The sequence below is a fragment of the Melanotaenia boesemani genome, chromosome 19, assembly GCF_017639745.1.
Source record: "Melanotaenia boesemani isolate fMelBoe1 chromosome 19, fMelBoe1.pri, whole genome shotgun sequence".
In the NCBI taxonomy this organism is placed as follows: Eukaryota; Metazoa; Chordata; class Actinopteri; order Atheriniformes; family Melanotaeniidae; genus Melanotaenia; species Melanotaenia boesemani.
The window spans coordinates 21,258,634-21,271,548 of record NC_055700.1 but is presented as its reverse complement, the minus strand read 5'-3'; the positions used below and the strand labels follow the sequence as shown (position 1 = coordinate 21,271,548).

The 12,915-nt window shown below is 37.8% G+C and overlaps 1 protein-coding gene across 1 annotated transcript in view; it reads left to right on the top strand.

Annotated features, from left to right (window-relative positions):
* Positions 1-612: 612 nt before the first annotated feature.
* The window catches only part of lpar1 (lysophosphatidic acid receptor 1), a 34,951-nt gene continuing 22,648 nt past the window's right edge, over positions 613-12,915 (top strand). The window contains exon 1 of the mRNA XM_041969264.1: positions 613-951. The gene's annotated coding sequence lies outside the window, so the exon portion shown is untranslated. The remainder of the gene's footprint in view (positions 952-12,915) is intronic.

Genomic DNA, 12,915 nt, shown 5'->3' with positions numbered 1-12,915 from the left:
TCTCACAACCTGAGAACGTCTTATGTGGAGCTGTTGCTTTCACGGACAGCAGAACCGGCAGACAGGAGGAAATATTTCTAATGTATTATGTTAAGGGTCAGTTGGTTAGGAATACAATATGACTTAAAGTCCCCATGTGTCAGTCTCAGACTTACTTTTTCTCTGCTCCACTCCACCCCCCTCTCCCTTCCTGTCTCTTTTAACAAGTTAGTGAAAAAATGTGTTTCCAATTAGGCACTGAGGGAAAAAGCACAACTCTTAGAGCTGTCTTTGGTAGCAGGACATTTACATAGTTTTTTCCTTTTCTTCTTTTGTTTCCTTACACATGATAAGAGAAAAAGCCAGCTGGAGGAATTAAACGCACTTGTTGCCCATGAAGTTTCGCCTGTCCTCAGTTTGAAGAAAACATTTCCCACACATTTAAGGTCTTGATGTAATTATCCTAATGTTTTGCAACTTGCTTTTTAACCGCCAATATCACTCATTTTCGATTAAATTGTGTTTTTTTTCTGTTGCACCGAGTCTGCGTGCTTGTGTGTGAGTGACGTCATGTGCAGACAAAGGTCCTGTCCTGTGTGTGTGTCTGTGTGTGGCAGTCGGTCAGTGAGAGGAGAGAGACGCGCCAGCGCACAGAGGCACGGAGACGGAGGGCGTCAAGGAAAAACATAAAAACTAACACAAACACACAGACACACAAAAAGAAAAAAAAAAACGCAATATACTAGTGAGATTAATTGTTGCCGGTGTCGCTTTTCTACTTGGACATAAAATGAAAGGCTTAACTGGCTCTATGTTGGATTTGGAATCTTACATGCTGCGACTTTGACACAAAAGTTGCGCATGCAAAGTCTGCATTTAAGGCAGCCCGGGTCGAACGTGAGTTGGACATCCAGGAACCAGTCAGGGTGTAAACTAAATTTACCCGCTGCTCTCACTCGGACGCATATCATTGTAAGTATTGAATTCATTTTCCTCTTTATTCAGTGACTTCTTACAAAATCGATGCACAAAGGAAATAGAGTTTCTTATTTAGACCTTTTCGTATTTTTACGCATGCATTACTTGCATAATACTGGCATCCGTACATAATCAAAGTATACCTGCCACGTAGACGTGGCGAGGCAGCATACGGTTCAGATAAAAGCTTTGATGGCACCAGCGGATGTTTGAATCCTCTGGGCTCACCGTTATTTCAGCAGGAGACGCGCGGTTGTTGTGCGCCTTTCTGAGGGTGAGGACGGGAACGCAGCAGGAATGAAGGACTTGTTGCGCCACAACTGGGCTCTTTATCAAACTCTGGGACTAAAACAACACTTGCAGGAGGGAGTGAGCGGAAAAAAACAAACCAGTACTGGGAGTAAGAAGTAGACATTCAGTTTGATTTTCCGTCCCTCATTTAGAGGATGTGTTTGGAATTTAAACTCTTTCTTTTTTCCCCATTGAAATTCTTCCAAAACGCAACTGCATAAAATGTTAAATAAATAAATAAGTAAAAATAATTAAAAAAAAAAATAAGCGAAAACGTCCAACACTGCAGTTTTCTATCATTTGATGACAGTCTCAATAATTAGTAAAGCGCTATAACCACAAGGGCAACTTGTTGGTAGTCTTTCCAACATGTCTTCTGGAGTTGGCATAATTTCAAAGATGCTTTGATGCTGTACTCCTGGTAGGAGTCAGTCCATAACATTTTATTTTTTGCAGTTTCTGGTTCAATAATGAGTCTTGGTTAATGATTGTAGCCATGGATCATAAAATTGGTAGAACCTGGTGCAAAAAGGATCGGCATCAGTAAAATTTAACAAGTACAGAAAGATGCTGTGACCATGAGCAAAGCTGTGAAAATTATGATGTAGCTGGGGAGGCTCTGATGGCTCTTGCATATAGCTCAGTAAATGTGGGGGGAAAAAGGAGAACTTCTGAGAAGCTGCCAGAAGTTATGTCTTTGTTGAGGCAAGCTGCCAATCTAGTCAATGACAAATCGGGAGCGGTTACTGATATCTAGTGGTGAACTGTGCTTACTTTCTCAGCTATAGGTGAATGTCAGTGACAATTATTTAATTTTCCTTTGCAAAATATTCTGAGTTCACACGAGGGAGAAAAATATAAAGAGTAGAAACTTTAATGGTATGATCATATATATAAACAAATTATCTGGATATTTATTGTTAATCCTCGCAAAATGGAGTTCAGCAATTAACAGATTTGGTTACTTCCCTTCTTCACTGTTTCTAATTGTTCTCAGTGCAGGAACTTCAACTTTGTGCCATTATGAAGTTGAAGTTGCTATTTCCCTTTCCAATAAGTATGCATTAAAGACATAATGCTTTTGGACCCAAACTGCAACACGAGTGGAGTTGTGCATCTGCAACGCCCATGTCAGTCCACATGCATAAAAGTCTAAGACCAAACTGTACATAAAAACTCTGAATGATTTGAACTTTTAAATGTCAATTTGAACATAAATCAGAAAACAAATTTATCTGAGTATTAAAAAATCTCTTATGAAGCTTGCAGGTTGCACAGAAGTAAAGTTTGGTATACCATCCTTCTCTGCAGAGACATGAGGTTGGATTTGTGTCAGTGCTACATTAGGCTTAGTCATGCATTCCAACAAATGCCACATGCCATGTTATTAGCTGGAAAGTCAGGCGGGGGCTCTCGTCATTGTTGCAGCAGGAATGGTTGTACGTTGTTGGCCCGCACTAAGCAAGATGGTCGTATAAATGTCTCAGAGGAGCCCATTATGGTAGTTTTATTTCCTTTTGACCTTTCCTTTATTGCCAGCTTTAGGACAAATGAGTCTTTATTTGTTTACGCTAAATAAACAACCAAACAACAAATGGGCTGATTATCTTTAAGCTTTGCACTCTTAGCTTGATGACTCTATAGCTGGTTCTCTTCATCTTAATTTCCACAGGCACCAAAGATATGTGATAACTCTTCAAAGTACCTGTTTCATCAAAGTCAAACTTTAGCTGATTGTGGAGGCCTGCTGTCACTGACTTTTTGATCTTACCTAATGAGCATCACGTCAACCAGGGCTCAAATGGTGTGTGTTTGCATGAGCGTGTGGCAGCAAGTCTGTTTATTTGTGTATTCACAAACAGAGAGCACACTGTTTACCTACCGCCCATTGCCACAGACCTCGGGGGGTCTTTGATACTATAGTGGGAGTGTGAGAACCTTTTGCATGCCTGCAGATAGATGAGGTCAGTGGTTTTCAAGATGTTTTAATAAAAAATTGCACTTTTCCCCCCACACTATTCACATTTGTTGAATGTGGAATAATAAACAGTTTATGTTTGAATTGAAGTGTTTAAACTGTTTAAAAACTTTTAGTTTCGGGATCCATTTTTGTGATGTTATGGTCCTCTGTGGAATTTGATGACTGTTGGCTTTTTTGGACATTTGGAACATATACAGTAAATTATTGAGGAGTTCCTCAGAAATACAGTCAGCCATCTGGTTCCAGGACATCTTATAAACTGAACCAAGGTCAGAGTTGCATGGATATTTATTCGTTAAGTCATTAGCAGTTAATATTTGAATGAACTTATATAACATTACTCTTTGAAGTGTAATAAATAAGATCATGAGTCTTATCAGAACATACACGGTTGATGAAATTTCACTCATGAGAACTTGCATTTTTGTTTTACTTACTACTTTTGTTTTACTGCCGCTATTTCATCACTGAGAACTTCAGCTTTTACAACATTCACAGCTACTGTTGAAGGTCATGAAATGGGTATATATGGTAGTTGGGAGGTGGAAATGATAAGACATGACAGGAACAGGCCGAGACAGAAAAACTGAAGAAAAGCAAAGAGATAGCAAGGGCAATCCTTATGACGCCTCTGGATACAAAGCAAGAGATAATGATAGAGGTTACTCTTCTACTTTTAACAGTATTTTACTTCATTCACTAAATGATCTCGTCTCCCAAGTGATTTTTGATTTGTCTGTCTGTAAAGATCTCATGTATCTGAATGTTTTGCCTTGTGACTTCTCAGTTTAAAGTCATATTACGTCACCATGGATGTAATGTGCAAGTACTTAAAATATGGGGTCAGGATAGTTGTCAGTAGCTTGTGGGTTCCCCCAGTAACTGCAGAGCGAAGCAACAGGGTATTAGTTCAACTTCTCACTGATAGATTTGACAGGATTACAAATACATACTTATCTGGGAGTTATTCCCCAAACTTATGAGATGCTCACAAATTAAAGAAAAGTTGAAAGCTGGAGTTGACGCCTCTAACTTCTGACCTTCTTAGTTAAACTAAACAAAACTCTCCCTGCAAAGACGTAGTGTCTCCCCTACAGACAACTGTTTTATGTTTCCCTACATGAGCACTGACATCCGTCAAACGAAAGGGGTTCTTCAAACATCTGTGTTGTGATTGCTGAAAGCTTGATCTGCCCTCCCCCTCGTCTACGGAGCTGCATTCCACCCATTCTTAGAGCCAAAGGTCCAGATTGTTTCCACATTTATGCAGGTGGCATACCTGACTGTACAAATTGCTAACAACAAAAGGTAAATTAACAGGAAGTTTAATTAAAGAACTCTTTAAATTGTCATAAGTTGGTCATAGTATTGATGCATCATTAAAATGACTGTTTTGTTTTAAGACATTGTAAGTTTGTAGAAAGAGGAACTTCAATCAGAGTTATAGGGGTTCCTGTGTTGCTGTACGTTACATTAACACAATAACTTGATGTTGAGATAAAGTTAACAGCTTCATACTTATTTTGTATTTTATTTTTTAATTCACTGGCACAAAACAGAACCTACCATTCAATTAATGAAAACAAGAAGTCTTGGCCCCGAATGCAGATAAACTGTTTGGGCCAAGATTCTATCAGTGCCTCTTTTCTTTTAACATAATGTCTTCATGAGCAAAAGTTATATTCAGATAAAATTTTGTGATTATGTTGAGAAAATCAGACTTTGATTTAGCGCCAGTATTGAAATGAAATTGCACCCATTCACACCTAATTTTCATAATGCCTGAATCAAATTTCCCCTCTAAACGAAACAGCAGACCCACGGATTAACATACCCACACTCACTATGTAAAGTTGGATTTTTTGTTCTATAGATTAACAACAAATAATAATATTTTTTAATTTATTTACTTGGGTTGTATTGGTAACTTTGTGGGCTTGTGTGACAGTTTGAAGATTATTTTGATGGGAAAATATAGAAAATTCTAAAAGGTTTGCAAATTTCAGGGATTGCCTTGTTTGTTGTTTATGCTTTTTTAATGAAAACATTTCCTCGGCAGGTTCTGCTTTTTGCCATGTTTTGTATTCCTTTGTTTTGCAGAAATTTCTGCCCATTTCTGCCCATGCTTATTCACAATATGAAATTATTATTGCAGGTTTATGACCTATCTGAGCTTGTTTTTGTGATAAATAAACTCATCTTGATATGAAGCTGTCCTTCAGTTCAGTGACGGCCATTGTTTGTGTTGGACTGACGCACAAAGAATAACAGATAACTGATCATTTTTTTAGTAAGGTTAGTTATAAGAAGTGAAACCCAATTGGAAGGTTTGAAGGAAATATTTCCAGCCCTTTTTTATGTTTCAATGGATAACACCATTTTTCATTTGTTGAAGAGATGTTAATTAGCTAGAAAAACAGCTAGTGACTAGTTAGCTTGTCAGCTAGTAGGAAGGGTTTGCAGGAAAAAAAAAAAAGAAATAAAATAATTTTGGGGAATACTCCCCAAGAGTCACACATGTATTTAAAATATTCAGTTTGTTAACAAAAATGCAGATAGACTGAGAAAAAGAAGATGATGCTGTTCTTACATTGGGATTTGGTTTTCACTCACTGCTAACACATCTACAGACACCTCCAAAAGTAGAGCCTAGTATCATAACAAAAAGCATAACAGCTGGACTACAAAGCAGAAGTTATCAGTTTCTAAATGAAAGCTTAAAATTTGTGACATGGCTAAATTTTGTAACCGTAATCTTTTATTACCCTGCAGTAACATCAAATGACTGTGACATACTTAGATTAAAAACCCTATAAAGTGCACATAATTAGACAAGAGTGGTAAAAGTCTTCAAGCTTTCACCTTGGAAACAAATTTGTGCTCCTGTGGCCCCATAATTGTCCTTAATGGTACAAATAATAAAAATAACTTGGAGAAGAAGATAAAATGTTTTTTAGATTTTGCTATATTTTCAGTCCAATCTAGTTGCCAAACTGCTATATTCCAGCCATGATGTTGCAAAAATAAATCTACGATGTCTTGACAGCATCTGTATTCCAAATATGGAATAGTTAAGCTAGTATTAAATACAATTTATGGCCTTATAACGATCACTATCCCAGAAGTGCATAAAGAACGATCATGTTGATCTCGAAGGCCATCATGTGCAGTCAGAATAATTACTGTGGGTAACACTTAGCGCACAAACTGCAGTGATGTAATATTGGAGGCTCCCGTTGGCAGGCATCAGGTGCTATCAAAAACATGCATCTGGTCTTGTGCTACAGGGTTTTGTGGTATACATCCCACACTAACCCCTTATATCCCTGCTGCTCTCCATTTAGCCTCTCGCAGTGCAACTTGTCAATGTTCATGTCCTCATTCTGTTCGAAGGGGATGTGGTTTAAAACCATATAGGGTGCCTCAAGTCAGTCATGGGGAACATAAAAGAGGAACCGAAATCTGCACAAACGAGGACATTATTTTTTTTTATTTATTTTTTATTATTGTAATATTATTATAGTTTACCTCCCCTACTTCAGCACTTCTTGATAAAGTGAAACAATGACATGGCAATAATAGTTTCCATGTCAGTCTGACCGGGAGTAGCTTTTGAGTACTTCCATCTGGCAAGTAGGATAGATTTGACCTAAGGTTTTAATGTCTTAAGAGGAGCTGCAGTTAGACTTGGTTGCATGATATATGCTTTCTTGCAGTAGCTTTGGCTTAGGAGGTAATGCAGTGGTCTACCAATAAGATGGTACACACAGGTGTTATGTTCCCATTATTGCCAGTCATAGGTGAACCAATAACAGCCTGCAACTGCTACTGAAATATGGCATGCCACATGAAAGTAGATTAAACACTTTATCATTGCACTCTAAGGCCAAATAGCATGTGTCCACATTGAGATGGGGACTGAACGATATTAATATTTTTGTTTTTAAACAATCTTTCACTTCAGAAAGATGAGTAGGAAACACATTTTTGCTAAAATGCAATGTTTGTTTTGCATATTAGTGTTCAAAAGCAACTTGATAGTATGAAGGATAATGTATGACAACCATTTAAAGCGGCAGTTAAGACAAAACTAGACTGATTTTAGGAAAGTCCTTGAATGTCCATATCAAAGTCTTTACTTTTATCACTGAAGATTGAAGATCCTTAGGTCTACAAAAAGATAAACTTGAAAAAAATACATAAATTTCAACTTCAAACACACAGAGGAGCATTTGCTCTAAGAACATAATCAAAACTTTGATTCTTTAATTATATAAGGTTATTTCAGATTTGATTTTAATTAATTTATAAAAAAATATTCTAAATATGCTTTTATAATATTCATAATAGTAATTAAATGTACAGAAATAAAGTCAAAATCATCAGAATTTGTACAGACTGCATTTTATTGTACTACATCCCAACTTTATCCTTTCAGGAATTTTAAATTGCACCCACTGATATACTTACTACAGTTTTTTCTTTTTTTTTTTTTTACTATTTTGAGTAAAATAATGGGTACATTTCACATATACTGTCACTGTCAAACATGGCCACATGCTAACATTTGTTTTCACTCAGTGCAAAGCAACAGTGATTTTGACAAGCCAGAACACAAAAGCAATACATTTCAATGCTTTTGAGTCAAAGTCTGAAATCTCTGTGGACCACATCAGTGACGCAATGCCATATTGCCTCCAAGTGATGGTGATGTAATCAGTGGAATCTGTCTCTAAAAACATGATTTCATCAGAGAATTGCTGAACACACCCAACTATCATGTAGTGGAGGCTGTTCATTTTTAGCTAATAACTGTGGAATAGCTATCATCGTCAATGCAGCTTTAACAGGTTAAAGTACTTAATAGCCATACTAACCTTTCTGTAATCTTGAGCTGAAAAATCCCCTAATTTTTCATGTTAAATGTCATGTGGTTGGTAAAGTTTTCTTTATATAAAAAAAAAGTCCCAGCCAACACCCACATTTCAAACCAGTGATCTTCATGCTTCATGTTTCAGTTCCTTCCCAAATCACCAAACTTATTGTAAATGCTAATGCGCACAGTAATGTTTGAATCCTTAAAAGTTATAAAAATTAATAAAATTAATATATGCTAATTCCTTTTAAAAATACAGTAAAAAAACTCAAAAGTACAAATTAATTTACTACATGGCTACTTTTTGTAAGGGCTTACAAGATCCAGATAACACTGGCAAGTACTTTTAGCGTCATGAACTGGACAAGTTACTGTATTTAGTAAAGCATTTCTAATGTCTTTTCAATGATTAAATTTCATGGTGATATTTTTCCCCTGTTCCTGCCATTTAGCCTTAAAACCTGGTTTATCTAAACATGTGGAACAAATCAGTGTAGAAAACAAAGTAGCTTATTAGATGGACATTTGGAAAGTAAAATAGTGCGTTATAATTCACAGATAATAACCCATGAGATGAATTTTGCTTGTCGCTTGGCTTTTCTTAGCTGTGAACCCCAGAAGGATTTATAGCCCAATTATACTGATGATTCTGGTTGTTATTTAGAAGTAACACATTGCTTTCAGCAGCTTTGGACAAATCACAGACCCCTGTGAAACCCACTGAGCCCGTCTCTGTGTAATTTAGCAGCAACAAGTTCATTCTTTCTCCCTGGGGAATAAAACATTAAAATGACAGAGTACATCCAATTAATGTTCCCAAAGAGCTTCTGTTGTTGGGGTGATGAAACGGTCTTGCTGCAATAGCCTGCAGTGTGGTTTCCCATCATTATTTTTTCCCCTCAAAAGTAGGACTGTTTTTCTTTTCTTTTTTTTTTACAGTAATGTTGTCAACTTCTAGTTTCTGTATGCCAGCTGTATTTTAGACTTTCCCAACACAATTCCCTATAGTCATATTCTGTTTTGAGACTTAAATACTGTCCAGTTTACTCAGATGAAATTGCACAAGTGTCGTCAAGGGTATCATCCAGTGAGCAGCACCTTTCAATCCAACCCTTGTCCCAATTTCTGACCGTAAGCAGCAAGTGTTTGACTGTACATGTGTTAGTGTGGCTTGTGTGAACTTGCACATGTTAAAGAGAAATACAGAGATTTAAAGTGTGTGAGTGCTAGTGTGAATTCTGGTTATAGAAGTCCTGTTTCTCTGTTTTCTCAGGAGGGAGTGAAGAAACAATGGGCACATTATGTGGGGAGTTGGCAAAGACAGGAGGTGGAGGGGGGGTGGAGGCAATTGGAGGAAAAGAGATGACATAAGATGGAAGGGATGGAAGTTTTAAAGGGAAAGGACTAGAAATCAGAAGAGATGTTACAGAAGAAAGTGGAAAGTGCTTTGAGGATCAGATATAAGGGAAATGAGGTGGAAAGTTGTGTGTTCTCAGTTTCACTTTTAGTGTGTCTTTTTAGTATTCATGCTGCCTCCGTAATGCCAAGTAAGAACTTTGGCCCTGAGTCAAATTTGAAATATTTTTTTAGCTGCATTAAAAGAAAATAATATAATTTACAATTTCCATTTTACTTCAACACCATCAAACATTATACGGAATAGCTTATGCAAAAATAGGACATAGTAGTTATTTACCCAAACTGAGTTGTCTCTTTTAATTAAAACAAATTCCAATTGTACTGAAATGTGTTAATTTGTTGGTCTGGGAGGTAGGTCTAAAGTAGACATCTGACTTTCTATCCTTTTTAGATGCTTTGTTTGTTGCTTTTAGTTTCTTCACATAATGCCAGATTTAATTTAAAAAAACAAAAATAGCTCTGCATATTCAAAAAATATGATCCAAACTTGTTTTGTCTGATAATTTACATGTCTATGTAATCACTGTTAATGTGACTTTATATAAAAATTGAATAAGTCCTTCAAACCTCAGAGCCGAAACCTGACTCAGAGATACTACACTGATGAACCAGAGATGAGTTTTGTTTGGATATTAAAGTATTAGCATTTTTGAGAGAACAGCTCATATTATATCTCTGTATTCTGAAGCCAGAGGCTTATTCTGTCATACATAAAAGAGAAATGCCCACCCCCCCTCCCCCCTCCCGTTACTCCCTCTACATCAGTGGGGGAGTTTTTGAGCTCATTAGGCAGAGAGTGGATTTGTGGTTTGCAGTAATTCATAAATGGGCTTCTATGCACAAAAGGAGGGAAAGGGACCTTGCTTGAAAAATTATTTATGATGTGGTCAATATCCATCTTTTCATTAATTCACTGTGGTATACAGTCCAGCACAGAACCCCTAGAACAAAGAGTAGCCATGCAAATAAATGACAAATTAATAATTTTTAGCAATCCAGACACAACTCCCATTCTATGCAAGAATAACACGTCATTCAGTGTGTTCCTCTTAAATGTCATTCCTCTGCATTAACAAAAACAACTGACTGTTGATATTGGAGGCTGGATGATGGATTGTTGAGGGAATGAAAGCAGACTTGGAATTACTGAACTGAATGACGTTAAGTAGTCTGGCAATACTTAGACCAGCAGTCCATTTCATCTCAGACTGGAGCAGGCCAGTTTACCTCAGAAGGTGTCAAACATCAAGACACAAAATATGTTTACTCTCAAAAGATATTTTCTTATCAAATAACATTTGTTTGTTCATTCAAATTGACCATAATTTTATGTCTTTTTCCATGGATTTTTCGTTCCGGTTAGCAAGTTTGGTCAGTTCTACAGAAACAAGGTGCCCCTACACTGTCAATGTCTAATACACATGGAGCTGCTCCTCAGCTGCATATTGCCAGTTATCCTGGAAAGTGAGTGGCATGGACCATGAAAGGAGGTCATAGGAGAGGGAGGGGACACACAGTTATGCTTGTTCTAAAGGATAAAACTGATGTTTATTTCAGGCGAGTATTATGGAAACTAGCCTGATGAATTTATCTCACCTGCCTTTGACATAGTGAGCATAGTGACTGTAGCAGGAATTGTAGGTTCTAATGAACAAAATGAATAGGGGTATTGTCTGTGCTTGTGCTGTTGGGCAGTGTTAGCAGCTTGCATCTCATTCTTCAAAAGGTGTGCCATTTAGTGCTTATTTAGTGGGATAATTTCATTTATGCTTTTTGTTTCATTTGTAAACAAATGTTTATGTGTATGAGTTTAAAAATTAACTGAGTCTAAGATGAAGGCTGTGTGTGTGTGTCTCAGTTAGCCATATGTCATGAATATACGGATGCAGTCTTGCTGTCGATGATTGAATAATGACCTCACTCATATGGATTCCAGGGTGGTCCTTTCATAGCCTGTTAGACACTTTCACACACACGAAACACACTTACTCTCTGTCCACAGAGCCAGACCTTATCACACATGACTAACCAGTATGAAGAGTGTGCCTACACACAGTATTTTGTTCTCAGTTTTTAGCACTTAAGGTTCACTTGCTTATAAAACGTACTCTTTCACTCCCACACACACTCAAGAATACTTCAAAAACGTAGTCATTCACATTTGAACTTTTATAATGTGCATATGTTCACACCCAAGTGCAGTTGAGCTGAATTCCCCTCTTTCTGTGTCCTCTTTCTTGCTCAATCTTTCCCTTTTTACAACACCAAGTCTCCAGCTGTTGCACACAAACGCAGACACACATACACTCACACATTGACAGAATCTCCCACTGCAGGCTCCAAGGGTCTGATGAAAGTGTTGGGAATGTGCACTGAGAGGTCATCGACACTTCCTCCACTTTCTAGTACTGACGACCTGCCTCCGGCATCTAATGCCCTGCTGACTGCTCCCTTATGACGTTTAATGGCCACAAACTGCACATGACAGGCAGAATAGAAAGGCTTTCATCTGCTCTGCTAGTTGTCACAGAGGCTCGCTGGGGATTTACAGTGCATTAGTGATGCTGCTGTCATTCAGCTGCTCCTTGCATTGCCTCTAATGGTTGAGTTGCTGCTTTATCTTGGTATAAGTGGCAATTAAAACCTCAAAATTGCTTTAATGGTGTCCTTTCTAGACTAAGGCCATGCTGAGACAGAAAAACGCAAAGGTTTTGTTGCATTCTGGCCTCTTGTTTACCCGGTAACAGGGTTTTGGGTGGATAAAACAGCAAAGATTTGACAATGGCCTCCAGAGTGAAATTTTTCACAACGCAAGGAGAGTCTCATCAGTGTAAACTGGAACTAGAGTCTTATGACGTCTTTCATGTCATCTCGCACAGACCTTGCTTAACCCGGAAAAAGCACAAAAACAACAACAATGGCAGACCTCCGTGTCATATTTGTGCCGCTACATCTTTTTAATTTATTTGGTCTGTTGAAGCAAAACATGTTTCTAGTAGAGTATTTATGCCGTCAGCGAAGACACAGAAGTTACATGCACAAGATAACTAGCAGTTGACATGTAACACTTCTGTTGTTGTGTTTTGCAGTCTTATAAGGAACATACAACATACAACCACGAACATAGCTAAAGAAAGCCTGGCTGTGTTGGAAAAGCCTCATTTGAACTAACACCATCTCTGAATTAAGGCTCAAGCCGTTCCACTAACACATTTCAGCTGCATCTAATTGAGGCTAATTCAAGCGAGGCTTACATAGCCTGGCTATGTGGGAGGTCCTGAGGAACGTAGGAAGCCCTGACGAGTGGATGGTGGAAAAGAGGAGCTGGCAGAAAAAGAGAGCAAGCCGAGAGCTGTCATTTTCTCAAGAGCTGAACAAAGAATGCTGATGG